The 13217-nt window shown below is 52.7% G+C and overlaps 1 protein-coding gene across 2 annotated transcripts in view; it reads right to left on the bottom strand.

Moving 5' to 3' along the window:
* Window positions 1–12926, bottom strand: part of MGMT (O-6-methylguanine-DNA methyltransferase) — a 280205-nt gene extending 267279 nt beyond the window's left edge. The window contains exon 1 of one of the 2 annotated variants that reach the window (XM_019953148.2): window positions 12796–12926. The gene's annotated coding sequence lies outside the window, so the exon portion shown is untranslated. The remainder of the gene's footprint in view (window positions 1–12795) is intronic. The other variant, XM_019953149.2, reaches the window with a different exon arrangement.
* Between the last annotated feature and the right edge of the window lie 291 nt (window positions 12927–13217).

The following is a 13217-nucleotide window of genomic DNA, read 5'->3' as shown; positions in this document are numbered from 1 at the left end:
GAAACATGTGTTAAGTTATTAGATAAAGATAAAATGTGAAAGAATGGGAAAACATTCACCATAGAAACGGTAATGGAAAGAAAGCTGGAGTGGCTATCTGAATATCAAACACATAATTTCAAAACAAGGAAATTGCTAAGACTAAAGGCCATTAAGAGTAAAAGGGTTAATTCACCAAAAGGATGTAAAAATTCTAAATATGCATGCACCTAATAAAAGACTTTGAAACAGATGAAGCAAGAACAGAGAACACAATAGGAAACAGCAAATCTCCAGCCACAGTTGGTGATTTCAACGCTTCTTTCCTATAATTTATAGAACAGGGAGACAGAGAAGCAGTGAGAATATATTAAATACAACACTTGAGCAACAAAAAATGTTTAGCATTGCTTAAATGAATTAGTAAATACTTAAAACTTTTTCAACGTTGCACTGATGTATGACTCTGGAGTCTCTAGGAAGTTTTAGGAGTGCCAAGTTGCTGAGCCCAAACAATGACAGGAATACAGGAGTGGAGGAAGAGTCCTGTGATCTCGCCCTGCCCACCCACCTGCTCTCTCCATCCGGAAAACCCAGGGCCTTTCAGAACCCGATTGCCCACCTGCAAACACGAGGAAGAACAGAGGTGCACACCTGTTTCCCCACCCGACGCCCAGAGCACAAGGAGAGGCACATGAGAGCACCCCGTGTTACCAGAGGAAAACGCCTATTTGCCGCATCTTCTTAAACACTGGCTGCCACCCCCACCGCTCCCATAACCTGCACAAACTTTTCCACACAAACCTGGTCACATCTCTCTAGGAGACTTGCTCCTGAACCACCACTAGAGAACTTTTTTCTATTTTGGCTTAAAGCTGGAAACGAGGAGGAGGGTGAAGAAATAATGCTTTGGAGGAGCAAGTCAGTGTAGGAACGTGAAAACAGTTAAAACTCACTAGATTTCTGGTCAAGATGCAAGACCGCTGTCCCCCCAAAATCAAGCCATCTATTCTAATTGGGTTCCCATGGTAACTGTACAATTGGGCTTTTCGATATAACACCCTGAAGTCCCAATGCACACTTGTAAAATATACTTTGAACAGCCTGAAGTGTTTTCACGTTACGGCGCTCGCAGACCAATGACTGCACGTCCCCGCCCTGCCCGCCGGGGGCGGGGCACGCTGGCAGCGGTACCAACACAAGTCCCGCAAGGAACACAGGACACCAGAGCAGGTATATAAAACGGGTCACATGCTGGAGCTCCAGCCAATCTGCTCTGGGGACAAGCCGGTATGACTACTGTCACAGAACCCTGTTTACGGACTGCACACCACACCACGAGGCCCCTCTTATTGATTTCAAGGTTAAACAGAATCAATCACTAATAATCACAAGAGGGGCCTCAAGGTTAATCATATTCTTAGACTCTCAGTACGGAATGAAACAACAAGCATAGCTGTGCTGATAAATAAAACATAACTGCGGATCCAAACCCACATTTCAGGTGTCAATAGTATGGTACTAAGCACAGCCCACAGCACCGCCCCGGACCCTAGCCTCTCCCCCCAGAACACAGCAGTCTCTCCAGCCACCGCTGGGCCCCGAGTGGACCACGGAGCACAGTGCTGGTCATCCTCTGAAGACGCAAAGGGTCGCAGCTCAGAAATGGTGAAAGTTCACAACTTCAGCGTTCCTTGCAACAATCCTAAAAACACCCGCACATTTGAGACATTCTGCAGAACCACAATGCATACTGTGGCTTCTGGCAGACTGGCGACCTGGGCAGAAGTAAATCTAAGTCTCCCAGCTTTATTTACTACATCTTCTCACCGATGGCCACAGTTTTAACGTGGGCCAGTCTGGTGCACGTGTGGGCTGGCAGGCTTCCGGGGAGAAGTGCCCTACTTAGTCTCCAACTCTACAGAGACGTCCAAAAATCCTCAAGACAACTTAGCATGAACAGCAGCAAATTGCATGGTTCTTAGGGTCCTCGCTAGAGCCCAGTAGAATGACCATGTGATGCTCTTCGGTTCCAGCAGGAGCAAAGTACGAACTGACACAGAATCGAGAAAAAATAGAAAAGCAACAGAAACTCCCAACCAACAAGCTGAGGCTGTAGGCCAGTGCTGTTACCCCTCTTCGTGCTTAAGAAACCCAGTCAACCAGCATTTACTCCAGTCCCACCTCCCAGCCTCCCTCAGGGCCAGGGGCCTTGACTGCTTTCCAGCAGGGTCCGCCCGGCACCAGGATAAGACCAGGCCTGTCCATGGTCCGCCGGCCCTCTGGTGTCTTGACCAAATCTGCCAGATTTCCTTTCTAAAACCTCTGGGATCCTGGTAATAAGGCTTGGGTTTCTGTTCATCCTGTTTTCTTTTATTCTGATACACACCTTTCGGGATGCCAAGAGCTAAACCTGCAAACAATCCTATTTTTGAACACTGATTACCAAGTTATCTTTATCTCCAAATGCCAGCTTCATATGCAAACCCCTCATGAGTTCTGTGCTTTTGAAGTAACATTATTTAGTCTGCACCTCACCTTGTATTAGTCAGATCGAGCTGCTATAACAGAAAATCACATACTAAGTGGCTTGACAGACAGAAATTCATTTTCTCACAGTTCTGGAGACTGGTAAGTCCAAGGTCAAGGCTCCAGCTGATTTGGTTTCTGGTGAGGGCTCTCTTCCTGGCTTGTAGGCAGCCACCTGCTGCCGGTAAGATCACCCTCTCTCTTTTCTCATAAGGCCGCCAATCCAACTGGATTGGGGCCCCTTCTTCCAACCTCATTTATTCTAAACAATCCCCTAACGTCCCCATCTCCTAATCCAGTCACAGTGGGGGTCAGGGCTTCAACACGTAGATTGTAGGGGCACGTTCTGTCCACAGCAACCTGTGCCCTGCAATCAGGCGGAAGCCCCACACCAGGCCACAGAGAGTTTCCAAGACAGAACACCAGCATCAAGAGACAAGAACGATACAAGTCAATCAGAAACCTGAGTGTACCTGTGATGGGCCCGAGGGAAGGAGACATTACAGGGGCTGAAGAGGCTTCCAGAAGGGCAGGGCCGTGGGAAGGATTCAGGGAGAGCCTGGGAGCAGACAGGGTCTACCATCAGGCTGAATCAGAAGAGGATCCCTAGGCAAGACTCTCTGGAGCCTCCCACCCATTCACTCTGAGATTGAGGAGCTGACGCATAGGTTTCGAGAGAAGCTGCCAGAATAAATGTGGAGGGCCTTGGGGCTAAAAGTGGCGCCAAAAGGAGCTTCACAGGCTCATGTTCCTCTGGGGCCTGGGTGGGAAAGAGGGGTCCCCTTGGAGCATCTCTGTGCCCCTGCCTCCAACAGGAGGAGAAGGAAGCAGTCCTCGCTGCCGCGTGCCAGCTTGCAGGGCAGTGGGGCAGCAGTGCTCAGGGGCAGAAGCAGGGAGACGGCCTGGGGTGCACCAGGCAGAAAGGACCCAGGCGGCTGAGGCTGCAGCCAGGCAGCACCTCCATCGGTGGCGGAGGGACAGGAGACGGGAAAGGTCAGCCACCTGAACCCAGAGTCCACGAGGACGTTGCTCTCCATCCCAAGAGACAGCCTCCAACCTGAGAGCTGACAGAGCCGACCTGGCCCCGCACAGAGAACCTGCCTGGCTTCCAACGGGTGACGCTCCAGTTGAGCTCAGCCCCGGGCAGCCCAGTGCCAGGGCCCCTCTGTGCTGAGCCGTGCACTGGGCAGAATGGAGCAGACACCCACACCGCCAGGCCTCTGAGCTTCTCTAAGAAGTAGGCTCGGCCACACGAACACCAGGGCAGGAGTGAGGCACGTCAAACAGCTGCCTCCACATCTGAAACCACCAGAAACATGACTTCCAGCCAACGCAAAAGAGTATCTCATTAACCTTCTCCAGAATCCACCCTGCCTGGATTGTCCACAGCCATGTGTTAAAGTACCTTGGGCCCAGAGACGGCCTCTGGAGAGAACACCAAGAGGAAATCAGAACTGTGACCTTAGGGGCTCTTCTGGCCTGACGAATGGTCCAGAGGATACCCCTGGACAGCAGCAGGTTCTCAGTCCAGGACAGAACAGCGGGTCCAGGACACGTTCTCATCACACTCAAGGCAAAAATGAACAGGTTAGGAACACCTAAGAGGAAGTCTTTAAAGCCCGTACTTTTAGTTTAGGGAAACTGAACTCCTGATTGTGACTCAGGGCCCACGTGGGTTCAAGCTGGTGGTGGGGAGCCAGCGAGCATGTCACCCCCAACCAGGACTGAGCGTGTCCAGGGCTATCAAGCACTCAGCCTGCCCGGGGTCCCCAGTGTCAGCCCGGAAAAGTCCCGTGTCCCATTAAACTGGTGGCTGCCCAGGACGGACAGAACGCGTGGCTCTCCGGAGCCTGTCCTTCTGGGGGCAGAAGGCGACCACACCAGTAGTCAGAGAGGTGGATAATGCTGCATTTCAGGAATATTTCATTTTAGAACCTGCATTTGGTTCTAAGTAACCGTTCTTGCAACAAATTTCAACAGCCCCCTGCCGGGCGCAGCCACCCTCCGGTGACCCCCCGCCCACCGCTGCCCTCCTCCCCAGCAGCTCCTGCCCCCAGGGCGGCCCGGAGACGGATGGTTGGTGCGGGTCCAGCAATCAGCCAGCGGCCGCCTCGACTCACCATCCATCTGACTCGACAGCTTAATCTGATGATAACACAGTGGTGACAGAAACAGATTCTTCTGCACAATAAAGAACAGCACACATGGGCTTTCTCGGGATAGCTGGCTAAATTCACTAACTTTTGGGCATACATCATTTCTGTGCCTCGCCCTTTATTCAAGGAACTTCCACTTGAGCGTGGAAAGCCTCACAAGCAAGGGTGGCTGTTCACTTCCAGGACGCCGGCTCCTCTGCGTCCCTGTCCCCCAGCACTGCCCCTCCAGCGTGCCAGAGCCCGGTGACAAGGACGGCACCCGGCAACCTCGGGCGGAGTCTGGCTGTGGGCATGTCGCCAGGCAGCACCTGTTTTCCCCTACCCTGCCTCCCCCGACCACACCCACTGGGACCACCAGGACCACCCGGGCCTCCCTCCCTGGCTGCTGCCTCTCAGCCTCCAGCGTGGGCTCCCTGGCCACTCGGCCAGTCCCACGGTCCATGACCTGCATCTGAAGAGGCTGAGCACACACCTTATTGGTAATCTACATTCTGATGTGACTGCACACCCCAGTCTTGACAGTTTCATTGTACAGATTCTGTGACTACCTGCAGGAAAGCACAGGTAACCCCACGGAGCGCAGGCTGGGGATGGAGAGGCCTGTTAACGAGCCTCACTCCTCCCCGCTGACATTTCTGGCTGAACAAACAGGTACAGTAAGGCAATCTCCCAGCTTCAGCACCCAAACGCCAGGCCCGACAGACAGGGCCGACTCCCCTCCACAGCCAGCTTGCCCCCACTTCCCACAGGACTGTCTTATGGGAATAAAACACATACACACCAAACGCTGGCTCTTCTCTTGAACAAAGGGGATCCTTAACTTGGGCCTCTCCCCCAGCTGTCCCCCCATCACCCCACACTCCCCACTAGAAATGCCCCCAGATGGACCCCAAAGCACTAGCCCAACAGACTCCAGGTGACAGCACCTCCTGAAATACAGGCATGTATCTTTACACCATGTTCTGACCCCAAAAAGGACTTCTGACAGCGCCCGTTTCATGGCTGCAAAGGCGGCTTGCAAGGTGAATGGGAAACGCTGCACTAGTTACAAATAAACCTGGGCTGATCACTCCTACCCCAGGGCCCTGTTCAGGCCAGACACTCACAGGCAAGACAAAGACCCCGAGTGTCCCCCTCAGCAGTGACCTCGAGAGTTCCCTGGGACCGACTGGGTGAAGTTCCCAGCAGGCCTTCAAAAAATGTATGAGGGTATCACCATTGCACTGGCCAGAACCTTCTGGAATGCTACTCTATCAGGCTGAACCCAACATGAGAGTTAAGAGACCCAAAAATAAGGCCCATTTCCCCATGCACACAAAACTCACTGCAGATCAAATTCTGACAAAGCTCACCGACCGGACCTCGTTACCCTTCATGCGGGAAAGTGAAAGTGAAGTCGCTCAGTTGTGTCCAACTCTTTGTAACCCCACGGACTATAGCCTCCCAGCTCCTCCGTCCATGAGATTTTCCAGGTGAGAATACTGGGGTGGGTTGCCATTCCCTTCACCAGGGGATCTTCCAGACCTGGGGGCTGAACCCGGGTCTCCCACACTGCAGGCAGACGCTTCACCGTCTGAGCCCCCAGGGGAGTCCACAGAGGAAGACACTGTCATATGCTGGTGTCGCTGCTGGTTTCCGGCTGTGGCCGTAGAGTCGGAGTCTGTGTCTGGTCCTCCAGGAAGTTCTTTCAATTTAACAGGTGGTTAAGGTCGAGCCTCCTGAAGACAGTGGCTTGGGGCCGTTGGAGCCGGGTGGTGCCCACTAGGAGCGCGCTCCCTAGGCCCCCCTGCCTGCTCCGGGCCCACAGAGCACAAGCTGGCTGCCGGCAAAGCACCCCTGCACACTCAGAGCTCTGCCACGGAGCGGAAGCACCTTGAGGCCAGCCACCTCGGGGGCTCCCAAATCATCCACTGCAAAACTGCCAACAGGCATCTGGGCAGACCACCTCCTTAGAGACGAAAGGGGTTTTAGAGACTTGGCAAATCAGGACCAGGCTTCATGACCCTCCAGACCCAACGGAGCCATAGACATGCGGGTTCACAGACACAGTAGAGGGGGAGCCCAACCGAGACCCCATCCCCAGTCCTGCCTCCACCAGGGACAGTTTTGCAACTGAGCTAACAAATAGCAGCCACAGTTACCATTCAGTGTTCTCCACGGGCCAGGCCTGGGCTGGTTCCCCCAGATGGAATTCTCTCCCCAAACCCCACAACAGCCCTAAGAATGACACTGCCGTTCTCTTGGGTTTTGGAGAAACCAAGGCTTAGAAGAGATTAAGTGACCTCACTCAGGTCACAGATAGTAACTAATAGAACCAGGTCCAAACTGACTCAGTCTTGTTCCCAGTGGCTACAACCTTAACCCTGCGTGTAACACCCCAAGTGAGGGCTTGGGTAGTGTAAACGTGTAAAACTAGGATGCCGACTGGTTGGGGTGGGGTATACAGACAAGAATACTGATTGGAGGAGGGGAAAACAAGGATCCTGATTGGACTGAAAGTAAAAGGCCCTGATGCTGGGAAAGATAGAAGGTGGGAGGAAAAGGGGACGACAGAAGATGAGATGGTTGGATGGCATCACCGACTCAATGGACATGAGTTTGAGCAAGCTCCGGGAGTTGGTGATGGACAAAGAGGCCTGGCGTGCTGCAGTCCATGGGGTCACAAAGAGTCGGACACAACTGAGCAACTGAACTGAAAAGCAGGATGCTCACTAGACTGGAGGGAAACAAGGATTCTGGTTGGTTCCTCGCACTTTTTACAATTAGTCTCATCGGTCTATGAGTCTATGGTTCCAAATTAAAATTTCTATCCAGGTTGTGCTTCATGCTTCACAAACAGCCATCCATGACTTCCCGTGCTTACACTCGTCCAGGGGGACCAAGTCCCTGTGATTACGGCCATCCCGTAGAAGAGGAGGCAGCTGGGGGTGAGCAGCTGCCCAAAGCCACGCAGCCAGGACACGGCATCACCGGAACCCCTTCCGTGGTTCTCCCACCCACAGCTCCAGCACTTCATCAGTAAAAATTCAGTTCAGTTCCCCAAAAATGTATTCGGTTGTACATATGAAAGTTAACCCTGACCCAAGACCATAAAAATGCTTGTACCCAGAGGGTGAAAAAGACAGGCCAGCCATTCAGAAGGAAAGATGGGTGTGAAATACAACACGGCTGTCCCTGCTTAGCATTTGTTTGTAAAACTAATGCCAAAGTTTTGGTTAACATTTGCATCTTCTGTCATAACCATAAGACCGAACACTATAAAGCTAGGATAACATGTCGGGTTTGCAATTCGAAGAGATTCACACGTCTCTGAGGACTTACAAACCACAGACAGACCCACAGGCGTGGGCGACTCAGAACAGTGATGCCGGCCGGGGTGTGTGGGCCAGAGAGCTCTTTTCCACCATGCTCAGGGGGGTGGTGGAGACCCCAAAGACTGCCCGGGAGATGCTCAAACATTAGGGCCCCCTGGCGAGCTTGCAAAGACAGCCTTCTGGGTTCTGACCCAATAATCTCCTTGTTAACCAGCACCCTCGGTAATTCTGAGACCAGCAGGCTCAGACCACCTCTGAGAAATGCTCTGCTACAGCTCACAAGTGTCTCACTTCAAGAGGAGCAATGAAGCCCACGTTTCAGGGGGTGGCTCTTACTTCTGACACCAACAAGAGGGCGGGATGTGAAGGGGACACCCTCAGCCCCTTACAATCCTATGCTCTGGGGGGTAACCTGTAGCTCAGAGTTTAAAAAACAAATGAGAAATAACTACCAGTTTGTTTTTTTAATTAAAGTACAACATTTAAATGTCTTGTCCCATATCCTGCCCTGAAATTCAGTTCCCTTTCCCACCCAGCTAAAACCTCTGAACATCCAGAGCTGGAATTGCCCGATCCGTCAATAAGGTAAGAGTTTTCTAAACTACTATCCATATGACTCAATTTGTCAGTAAAAACTGCCACCAGCGCTGTGCTTGCAGAAAAATGTCCATAAATGCATTATTGCAACTGGCAGATCGATGTCTATAATAAAAACAAATAGATTTAACAAGTGCTGGCTTTTATGAGTCGTGCCATCGGTGGACAGCGCGTTCAGTTTCACCCCTAGACTTCTGGGAATGGGCAACAGAGCCTGGCTGATACTCTGCTGACTTCACAAGTGTTCCAGGTAGGAAATTATTCCAACAAGAGAATTTTCCACGTAGGAGAGCAAGCATGCTAGGCATTTACTGCTCTCTCACAATTCGTTTCACGGCCACACACATACACACGTGACAATACGTTTAACAGCACTAAGAAAATGTTTCTGCAGAATTTTTAACTGGTTTTATCACAGCTGTGTCACAGGCCACAAGAGCTGACTCCAGGTTGGGGAGACGGGGTATACAAGGGGGACGTGAAGCCTGGAGACCCCCACTCCTCTGCTAGGCCTTCAATCTAACTGAAAACAACTTGTAGTATCAGAAACGAGTGTCCGCATTTAGCACGTGGCCAAGGATGTCACAGGCTTTCTAGGCGGCCCAAGTAGAAAAGAACCCGCCTGACGATGCAGGAGACATAAGAGACACAGGTTCGATCCCTGGATTGGGAAGATCCCCCGGAGCAGGAAATGGCAACCCGCTCCAGTATTCTTGCCTGGAGAATCCCACGGTCAGAGGAACCTGGCAGGCTCCAGTCTATGAGGTTGCAGAGTCAGACATGACTGAAGCGACTTAGCACACACATACACAAGGATGTCACTGCTGTGTCAGTGGCCCCTGGGGCAGCCTATGTGTTTAGATGTTCAGCTGGAGCAGATATCATGAGGGTGGCAGCCATAGACTGGCTGAACTGCCAAGGATTCTGAGCACTTTGACATGACACTGTCTGTGACCCACTTATACGTGAGCCACGTCTGCCAAAACCACTCTGGTTCCTTCAAAGGTTACAAAATGTCACAAAGATGCTTCATTCCTTTCCTTAAGCAATTCATTTTAACAGTGATATAAAGGAGTAAGACATTCACTGGATCCCATATATTCTTGTGGCTTTCGCCAAACCTTACAACCCTCCTATACAGTAAGTTTAAATGCTGCAGTCCACGGGGTTGCAAAGAACTGGATATGACTTTGTGACTGAACAACACTTGTTAAGAAAACTGAAAAGAAAACTAGACTATTTCTTTCCACTGACCAGCAGATAAGCAGCAGTTCCCCAGATGCCGCAGAACACATGCCTTGCAGTGCTTTGTCTCGAACAGTGGATGTCAAACATTCATCTACCAAGCTGGATACAGGGCTTCCCTGGCAGCTCAGTGGTAAAGAATCCACCTGCCAATGCAGGAGATGCAGGTTTGATCCCTGGATTGGGAAGATCCCTGGAGAAGGAAATGGCCACCCACTCTATTATTCTTGCCTGGGAAATCCCATGGACAGAGGAGGCTGGCGGGCTACGGTCCATGCGGTTGCAAAGAGTCAGACACGACTTAGTGACTAAACAACAGCACACCCAAGTCAGGCCTCCAGAGCTAACGGAATGGGAAAACTGATGTCAAAGAAGTGAAAACTAGCCACCCCGCATAGCTCACACCTCGTTCCCTCACCCAAACAAACTACGAACACTTTCAGACCAAGCCTGGGCACTGGCTTGGTTCATTTACCATGAGTATATATGAAAAGCTCACTTTCCTCCAATGGTAACACTGGGTTGGCCAAAAAGTTCATTTGAACATTTTTTTGGCCAACCCAATATTATATGTTTCTATGTCTCTGATTTTTAAATCTTCAGGTTTCATTTAAGTGATAATCTGTGGTAAGACCCAAGCTCGTTCAGCAAACAGTTGTATCAGAAACTACGCAGGAAACGGGGTCAGAGGGGACTGTGACAGGAGCCAAAGGAGCCCCAGACACAAGCCTCAAGCACCCAGAGGCCCCTCAGGGTGTCAGAAGCCTCAGGGAAAGTGGCCAGAAAAGAGGAACCTCACACTGGGGCCAGGAAGGCAGGTGGGGTGACAGTGAAAACAAAGCTGGCAATAACGCTGACAGATCACTACTGGCAGACTGAGCGAGAGTGAGAGTCGCCCAGTTGTGCCCAACTCTCTGCGACCCCATGGACTGCGCAGTCCATGGAATTCTCCAGGCCAGAATACTGCAGTGGGTAGCCTTTCCCTTCTCTAGGGGATCTCCCCGACCCAGGAATTGAACCAGGGTCTCCTGCACTGCAGGCGGATTCTTTACCAACTGAACTATCAGGGAAGCCCAGGGAGAGGATTTACTGGCAAAGAGAATTCAGAAATCACTGCTTCACTTCCTGCTTTTCTTACAAAGGAGAATATAAGCTGAAAACGGCATCGATGCCGCCCAAAAGGGGAGTTGAAAGAACAACAGTCTTGGTTTGAATCACTGGCCTCTAAATGTTTGTCCTCTGCAAAATAAGAATAAAGACAATTTGGAAGTTTATTAAAAAATACTGAGAACAGTAAACTGTTTGGTGTTCCTGAAAAAGCAGGAGGAGAGGCCTGGAGGAGGAAGTCCACAGGAACGCTGGCTCAGGCCTGCCTTCCCTGCCTCCCCACAGGAAGGACGGAGGGGCCCTGCGTGAGACACCCGTAAGGGAAACCGTGGAAGCGCAGGCCTAAGCTGAAGATGAGGCCCAGGTGAGGCTCCACTGGTACTCAAGCAAGACCAAAACAGACAGGAAAAGAAAGGTTTAAGAACCTTCACAGCTGAGCACGAGTAAGATGTTAACCACTGTCCACACCCGGGGTTTTTATTTCTTTAAACCTGGATCTCTGACAGTGAGGCCTTTTTTAAGCAGCATCTGATAACACTAGTTAGGTCTACTTTGTGTGATACAGATTTGCTTTAATGGCAAGAATGCTCACTGAGAAAAGTACCTTCATAGAGCTCTGCCCTTGAGGTGAAGCTCTGCCTGCTTCACCCTACCCCCAGATTGTACGAGACTCGACTCTCCAACTCAAATCCTAACGCAAACCAAGAATCCAAGGAGAAATGAAATGCCTCCCAGAGCCAGGCCAGCTCTGCTCACGGGCTCTGGACCTCAGCAAGTATGGACCTGGCGTCACTGCCTCCTGGGACAAGCTTGAGTTAAAAGGTTATCAACCACCAGCCGGGGGTGGGAGGCAGCAGCTCTGACATCCTTTTCCTAAAGACGATCGCCCCAGGGCGTGCTAAGCTTTGTGATGTCTTCTCTACCTCCCTGAGTGTTTTCTGCACTGGGGGACTCATGAGAGCAACTCAGCCCCCCGCCTCCACCATCATGCCCTGGGCTGGGAGAGAAAGAGGAGCACCTTGGCTGAGATACTCAGAGTGCGGGCGCAGAGTTCGAGGCCAGTCTAACTCTTAGCTCTTTATGTTCAACACCTCCATGTTCTTCCGCAAATAGCAGCGGTGACCCTTCTCTGGACAAAGGAGTCTCCCTCTGCCTGGTGACCATCCATGCAATCAAGCCAAAGCTGTGCTCATGTATACAAAACGTGCTTCCGGAACAAAGTCAGCCAGGAGCTGAGACACAGAGAGAAACACCACGCTTAGATTCATCATGAGCTCAGGGAGTGAGGAATACAGTTGAGAACTGCTCTGCTGTGTTTATCGCGTCCTTGGGAATTACCGTGCCCAGTGTATGTGGCTCTTAAACTTCCACTTGGTCACTCCACGTGTTAGTGTTTACAGACGCAATGAGTGCACAGTGTATACAGAGGTGGGCCCTCCTCTCACACTAAGAACAGGACATGAGGCCTCTGCACGGGCGATTGCTAAGGGCCTCCTGCAAGAAGGGCCAGAGAAGGGGTTCCTGGAAGCTTCCTGGGAACAGAAGTCTGGGGACCAGTGCAGAGCAGGAGGGCTTTGCAGGTGTTGACCAACTAGAGGTTTGGCAGGAGCAGCACAACTCCCAGGCCAGGCCACTGTCACTGTACTTGGAAGAAGAACCCCAGGCTGGGAGAAGGCTGGGAACCCCTGGTCGCTCCTGGGGCCAGCAAGGGGCGGCTGGGGGTCCGAGTGGGCCCCACCACCATGGCAAGGGGGGCGGGGGGAGTGCCCGGAGGACCACTGGGGGCTGGACTGCCCGACGGGCTGCAGACGCCTGCTCCCCCCGGGGAGAGCCCCGAACTTTGGCGGGAGGTGACCCAGACAACTCACCGCGCTGCCTAAGCCGCCAACCGCAAGGAGCTCAGAGCGCAGGACCACGCAGCGCCGATGGAGCCCAGGAAGCCCGGGGGACGGGCGCGGGGCGGGGGCGGGGCCTAGGCCTGGGGGCGGGACCTGGCAGTGTGTTCGGGGCCCGCGCGAGCCGGGATTCGGCGGAAGCGCGGCGAGGACGCGGAGGGGCGGGACCAGGCCGAGGCTGGGGGCGGGGCCCGGGGCGGGGGTGAGGCCTGGGCTCCTGGGCCGCCGGACGGGACGCGCGCGGCGGCGGGGGCGGGACCCCTGCGGGCGGGGGCGGGGCCGAGGGTGGGCCCTGCCTCCCCGCCGGCGCGCGCCATGCCAGGTGGGAGCATGCGCAGTGCGGCGGCGGCGTCCGGGCCGACATCTCCCTCTGCGCAGGCTCGCTGGCCGGATGG

This window comes from Bos indicus, chromosome 26, assembly GCF_029378745.1.
Source record: "Bos indicus isolate NIAB-ARS_2022 breed Sahiwal x Tharparkar chromosome 26, NIAB-ARS_B.indTharparkar_mat_pri_1.0, whole genome shotgun sequence".
NCBI classification, from domain to species: domain Eukaryota; kingdom Metazoa; phylum Chordata; class Mammalia; order Artiodactyla; family Bovidae; genus Bos; species Bos indicus.
The sequence above is the reverse complement of the archived record's forward strand: the minus strand, read 5'-3'. Positions and strand labels throughout refer to the sequence as shown.